We start from the raw sequence: 7,811 nt of genomic DNA, 5'->3' as shown, positions 1-7,811 counted from the left end.
TTCCAGCGACATACATGTACAGCGCTGGTATCCTATGGGTTAATGACATATTATTTATTATAGTATATGCTATTAAAGAAAAAAACATATGTCTTTCTGGGGACTTCAACCTGTAAAGCCATTAATGTAACCTCCAAGCTATAACATTACCACATGGTTTTTCTATACTTAGAAGCTATCACATAGTACTGCGATCTGTATGATCATATATCGTGTCTGTGGATAAACCAGTAATATGTATTTCAGCTTTCTGAGCAAATCTCAGTGTGGTGAAGCTATAGCACACTGTGCGTATAATACACATATATACAGTAGATATGTAAAATCCAGGATACAGCTCTGTATACAGGGCCCCCTTTACTATAGTGCTGCCCATGTACTCTTAATAAAATAAAAAAAGGACTACGTACATCACACACCACTTGAATTTGACTCTGATCTAGAGCTCAATAAAATATAAAACATAAATTTTATTAATAGCCTGGAAGGGTCTTTGAACCCATGAACACTGCATGCAAAGCAAGTGTCTTACCACTGAGCTATAGCTCTATACACTAAAGGTGGTGATTTTTTTGATCTATGAGATGTAGTATAGCAAAAAACAGTAAACCTAAGATCCCTTGCGACACTGACAAATGAAGGACGTGAGATATCATCGTCACACATCAGCGTCACACATCATTTAAATTTGCCTCTTATCTAGGGCATAATAAAATATAAACACTTGTTAGAGACTGAAAGGGGTTTTGAACTCATAAAGCCTAGACATGGGACATCAGCATTACCACTGAGCTATGAGCTTGCCTTGGATGAGCTTGTGATTTTTGTTCATCTATGTGATGTAGCATACAAAACCACAGTAAAGCTAAAATGTTTTGTGACACTGAGAAGTGAAGGACGTGAGAAATCAGCGTCACACATCAGTGTCACACATCATTTAAATTTGCCTCTTATCTAGGGCATAATAAAATGTAAATATCTTTTTGAGGCTGAAAGGTGCTTTGAACTCAGAAAGCCTGGACATGGGGCAACAGCATTACCACTGAGCTACCAGCTTGCCTTGTATGAGCTTGGGCTTTTTGTTCAGCTATGTGATGTAGCATTCAGAACCACAGTAAACCTAAAATCCTTTGTTTCCTTCCTTACCACTGAGCTATCAGCTATGTGCTCATAACACTGTAATGTGTTAGCTTACAGCATTTTAGGCACAGAGCTATAAGCTCAGCAATAGACATACTTTGGTTGTGTGATTTAGCATACAAATACATAATATATATCTATAACTCATTCTCACTTTGACCCTGACCTATGAAGAGCATAAGTCAAACTCAGATATGAGAGTCAGGTGTCAGGGTCAGGTATCAGGGTCAGGTATCAGCATCAGGTGTCAGGGTCAGGTGTCAGGTGTCAGGGTCAGGTGTCAGGGTCAGGTCTCAGGGTCAGGTGTCAGGGTCAGGTGTCAGGGTCAGGTGTCAGGGTCAGGTATCAGGGTCAGGTGTCAGGGTCAGGGTCAGGTGTCAGGGTCAGGTGTCAGGGTCAGGTGTCAGGGTCAGGTGTCAGGTGTCAGAGTCAGGTGTCAGGGTCAGGTATCAGGGTCAGGTGTCAGGTGTCAGGGTCAGGTGTCAGGGTCAGGTGTCAGAGTCAGGTGTCAGGGTCAGGTGTTAGGTGTCAGAGTCAGGTATCAGGGTCAGGTGTCACATTGGCATTATTTTGATACTTGACTATGATATCTGACCATGTCCTAAAATGAACACTGTACTTTAATACTACATACTCAAGTCAGTTGTCGCTAAGATTGGTCACTTTTTGTGACTGCAGTCCAAATCTCAAGACAAAAATGCACAATAAACTAGGATACTTACCAAGCACATTCAGAATTTTCTTCTTTATTTCAATTTGTTCTTATATAACATGTGGTATTAAAATTGTTTTTGATATATAAATATGTTAAAATCATTAAAACAGAAATTTTTTTTTTTTTAAAGTGAGATAATGAATTAAAGCGGTTCTCTGGGCTACAGATATTGATGACCTCTGGGTGTCCTCTGGATAGGTCAATAGCAGATCAGTGGAGACCTAACACCCGGTACCCCCACTGATCAGCTCTGTGGTGTACAAAGCTGAAAGCACACAGCTGTGTACACTGTGCAGTGGCCATGTGGGGTACAGAGCTGGAAGCAGAAAGCTGTGTACACTGTGCAGTGGCCATGTGGGGTACAGAGCTGGAAGCAGGCAGCTGTGTACATTGTGCAGTGGCCATGTGGGGTACAGAGCTGGAAGCAGACGGTTGTGTACACTGTGCAGTGGCTATGTGGGGTACAGAGCTGGAAGCAGACGGTTGTGTACACTGTGCAGTGGCCATGTGGGGTACAGAGCTGGAAGTAGGCAGCTGTGTACATTGTGCAGTGGTCATGTGGGGTACAGAGCTGGAAGCAGGCAGCTGTGTACACTGTGCAGTGGCCATGTAGTGTACAGAGCTGGAAGCAGACGGTTGTGTACATTGTGCAGTGGCCATGTGGAGTACAGAGCTGGACACAGACAGCTGTGTACACTGTGCAGTGGCCATGTGGGGTACAGAGCTGGAAGCAGGCGGCTGTGTACACTGTGCAGTGACCATGTGGGGTACAGAGCTGGAAGTAGACAGCTGAGTACACTGTGCAGTGGCCATGTGGGGTAAAGAGCTGGAAGTAGGCAGCTGTGTACATTGTGCAGTGGCCAGTAGTGTACAGAGCTGGAAGTAGGCAGCTGTGTACATTGTGCAGTGGCCATGTGGAGTACAGAGCTGGACACAGACAGCTGTGTACACTGTGCAGTGACCATGTGGGGTACAGAGCTGGAAGCAGGCGGCTGTGTACACTGTGCAGTGGCCATGTGGGGTACAGAGCTGGAAGTAGACAGTTGTGTACATTGTGCAGTGGCCATGTACGGTCCCACAAGCGGACGTGGATCTGGCGGCGAGGGACTGGAACAAGGGGATACTAGTATAAAAGTTATCCACGTAAAGGTGGTAACCCTTATCTAGCAGTGGGTGCATAAGGTCCCACACAAGTTTCCCGCTAACACCCAGAGTGGGGGGACATTCTGAGGGTTGAATACGGGAATCTCGCCCCTCGTACACACGAAACTTGTAAGTGTACCCTGAGGTACTTTCACAAAGTTTGTACAGCTTCACGCCATACCTCGCCCCCTTTGAGGGAACATACTGGCGGAAAATGAGTCTCCCCTTGAACGCAATGAGAGACTCATCAACCGCGACCTCCCTTCCAGGTACATAAGCCTGTACAAATTTTTCCCCAAAGTGATCGATGACCGGCCGTATCTTATACAGACGGTCATAGGCAGGATCACCTCGGGGGGGGGGGGGGGGGGACGACCCTGGTAGAGGACGTCCCCACTCCAGTAATGCGTGACACTAGGTTTCCTGACTAGGCCCATATGCAGCACAAGGCCCCAAAATGTCCTTATCTCGGCTGCACTGACCGGCGTCCAGCCACTGGGCCTAGACAAAAAGGAGCCCGGGTGTTGAGCAACGAACTGTTGGGCGTACAGGTTCGTCTGCTCCATCATTAGATTTACCAGTTGGTCACTGAAATAATGACTAAAAAAGTCATATTCAGTGAAGCCCACTGTGGAAATCTGGATTCCTGGTTGGCCTACAAAATCAGGAATCACGGCTCAAATCGCTCTGGGGTACACCAGACAAGTTCACCGACAGGGGGCTCCAGTGGATTTAACTGGTGAGCCGGAAAACTAGTACGAGCCGCTCTGGCTCATCATCATCGCTAGATGATGAGGAGGACGCGGATGACAACAGGAAAGTGGGGTCATCCTCGTCCTCACTGGGACTCTCGGACTCGGAGGCAAGCTGAGCGTATGCCTCCTCAGCCAAGAACATCCGGCGGGCCATAGGGGAGCGTGTGTATGTGCGTGCGTGTAAATCTTTATTTGGTGTGCGTGTGTGTGGGGGCACAGGTGTTCGCGGACTTATCCCTAAAACTAACAGAAAAAAAAAAAGACTAACTAAAAAAAGGGAAAAAAAAAAAGGGAAAAAAAAATCCAAAAGCGCTGATCAACCGTCCGAAGTTGATCAGCGGTGGGGTGTGCGATGCGCTAACAGTGGCCGGACGCTAAGAGTGCCGGCCACAGTCAGCGCACGCACACACAAAATTTTTTTTAAAAAAATGCCTGCTTTGAGCAGGCACCGGGTTCCGATCACCGCCTGCCGGGCGACATGTGTCCTTAAAGAGAATCTGTCATGTGAATATTTGATTATAATCTACCTAATTATATACAATCATTAACTACTAAAAAGTACCTTAGATGTATTCACTTACTGGTGTGACAGACGGTTACCTCATAATATACACACAAAGATGCCGCATGCTAATAAGCTGATTTGAGTCCAGCGTGATGTCATTGAGTCCAGCGTATATTTAATTCAGAGCTATAACCACTCCCCTGCCCACTTGCTGCTGATTCATATGGAAAATAACTGTCATTCAGCAGCAGGTGGGCGGGGAGAGTCAGGAGCTCATGAATATTCATGACTCATCATTATCAGCTGGAGCTTTTCAATACAAGATGTTGGCAGATTGACTGGGTCAATTAAAGAAAGTGACCCAGCATTGTGCTAAGAGAATCAGTCACTTATTTATGTTGCCCTTAGTTAGGACACCATAAAACTGGTGACAGGTTCCCTTTAAGTACCAGGACAACATGCCGTACCGGTACGTCATGTGTCCTGAAGAGGTTAAGCTATAGGGCAGATTTATGAACCAATGTAAAAGTCAAACTGTCACAGCACAGCGGCCAATCGCGGCACAGCTATCAATTTTTAACGGCAGAATCTGAAATGAAAGATGCGCTGTCATTGGTTGCTATGGGAAACGTTTTTTCTTTTAGGCAGTTCAAAAATTTCTACTAAACTATACAACAAAAATATTCCGAGTTCAGGTTAGGATGTACTTTAAAAAAAAACAAAAAAACTTTCATATGTCATAGTAACACATCAAAGTTTTTTTATTGGTGGGGGTCGAATGCCGAGCCCCTCACCAATCGCTAAATCGGGGGAGTTGAAGTGCTCACACAGAGTGCTCTCCTCACTGCTGGAGACAGACTCACGGGGGGGGGGGGGGGGGGGGGATGTATTAAAACAGGTGCAAAGGAAAACTATTTTAGTTGCCCATAGCAACCAATCAAATTGATTCTTTCGGTTTCCAAAGGAACTCTGAAAAATAAAAGGTGGAATCTGATTGGTTGCTATGGGCAACTAAGCCAGTTTTCCTTTGCACAAGTTTTGATAAATCTCTGCCATAGTCTTTCAAATGAGCCCATCTTCAGCAGTGAAGGGAGAGACGCTCCATCTCCTCGTTCTAGCAAACATTGGGGTTCTTAGTAGTGTTGGGCGAGCATGCTCGGGCCTAACACCATTTTGACTCGAGCATCGCGATGCTCGGCACATCACGGTGTTTGGCCAACAAACGTGCAGGGAAGTACTGGCACTCACTGTAATGCCGTAGCCATGTTGGTTACTGGCATTACAGTGATTGGCTGGCCGAAACGCGTCATCGGTTGCTATATAGCACCCGATGACACGTGGTTCGGCTCAGTCTTAGGCCTCTTTTACACTACCGTATGGCTATTTCAGTGTTTTGCGGTCCGTTTTTCACGGATCCGTTGTTCCGTTTTTTTGTTTCCATTGTGTTTCCGCTTCCGTTCTGTTTTTACGTTCCGTTTTTCCATATGGCATATACATTATACAGTAATTACATAGAAATAATTGGGCTGGGCATAACATTTTCAATAGATGGTTCCGCAAAAACAAAACGGATACGGAAGACATACGGATGCATTTCCGTATGTGTTCCATTTTTTTTGCGGACCCATTGACTTGAATGGAGCCATGGAACGTGATTTGCGGGCAATAATAGGACATGTTTTATCTTTCAACGGAACGGAAAAACAGAAATACGGAAACGGAATGCATACGGAGTACATTCCGGAAACGGAATGCATACGGAGTACATCCTAAATATCTGTGACATTCAGTGTAATTTTTTCTTAGCCGCTGGTGACAGCGACATTACCTGCGCACCATCTCCTGTATAACGTTTGTGCATCCTAAATATCTGTGACATTCAGTGTAATTTTTCGCTGCTGCTAACAGCGACATTACCTGCGCAACATCTCCTGTATAACGTTTGCGCATCCTAAATATCTGTGAAATTCAGTGTAATTTTTTCTTAGCCGCTGGTGACAGCGACATTACCTGCGCTACATCTCCTATATAACGTTTGTGCATCCTAAATATCTATGACATTCAGTGTCATTTTTTCTTAGCCGCTGGTGACAGCGACATTACCTTCGCTACATCTCCTGTAAAATGTTTACGCATTCTACATTTCTGTGACATTCAGTGTAATTTTTTTGCCGCTGGTGACAGCGACATTACCTGCGCAACATCTCCTGTATAACGTTTGTGCATCCTAAATATCTGTGACATTCAGTGTAATTTTTCGCTGCTGCTAACAGCGACATTACCTGCGCAACATCTCCTGTATAACGTTTGCGCATCCTAAATATCTGTGAAATTCAGTGTCATTTTTTCTTAGCCGCTGGTGACAGCGACATTACCTGCACTACATCTCCTATATAACGTTTGTGCATCCTAAATATCTATGACATTCAGTGTCATTTTTTCCTAGCCGCTGGTGACAGCGACATTACCTTCGCTACATCTTCTGTAAAATGTTTACGCATTCTACATTTCTGTGACATTCAGTGTAATTTTTTTGCTGCTGGTGACAGCGACATTACCTGCGCTACATCTCCTGTATAACGTTTGCGCATCCTAAATATCTGTGAAATTCAGTGTCATTTTTTCTTAGCCGCTGGTGACAGCGACATAACCTGCGCTACATCTCCTGTATAACGTTTGCGCATCCTAAATATCTGTGAAATTCAGCGTCATTTTTTCTTAGCCGCTGGTGACAGCGACATTACCTGCGCAACATCTCCTGCATAACGTTTGCGCATCCTAAATATCTGTGAAATTCAGTGTAATTTTTTCTTAGCCGCTGGTGACAGCGACATTACCTGCGCTACATCTCCTATATAACGTTTGTGCATCCTAAATATCTATGACATTCAGTGTCATTTTTTCTTAGCCGCTGGTGACAGCGACATTACCTTCGCTACATCTCCTGTAAAATGTTTACGCATTCTACATTTCTGTGACATTCAGTGTCATTTTTTTGCCGCTGGTGACAGCGACATTACCTGCGCTACATCTCCTGTATAACGTTTGCGCATCCTAAATATCTGTGAAATTCAGTGTCATTTTTTCTTAGCCGCTGGTGACAGCGACATTACCTGCGCTACATCTCCTGTGTAATGTTTGCGCATTCTAAATATCTGTGACATTCAGTGTAATTTTTTCGCTGCTGGTGACAGCGACATTACCTGCGCTATATCCCCTGTAAAACGTTTGCGCATCCTAAATATCTGTGACATTCAGTGTAGTTTTTTCTTACCCGCTGGTGATAGAGACATTAACTGGCTACATCTCCTGTATAATGTTTGCGCATCCTAAATATCTGTGACAATCAGTGTAATTTTTTCTTACCTGCGCTACATCTCCTGTATAATGTTTGCGCATTCTAAATATCTGTGACATTCAGTGTAATTTTTTCGCCGCTGGTGACAGCGACATTACCTGCGCTACATCTCCTGTATAACATTTGCGCATCCTAAATATCTGTGACATTCAGTGTAATTTTTTCTTAGCCGCTGGTGACAGCGACATTACCTGC

Source organism: Bufo bufo, chromosome 4 (genome assembly GCF_905171765.1).
Source record: "Bufo bufo chromosome 4, aBufBuf1.1, whole genome shotgun sequence".
In the NCBI taxonomy this organism is placed as follows: Eukaryota; Metazoa; Chordata; class Amphibia; order Anura; family Bufonidae; genus Bufo; species Bufo bufo.
This window is presented reverse-complemented; position numbering follows the sequence as displayed.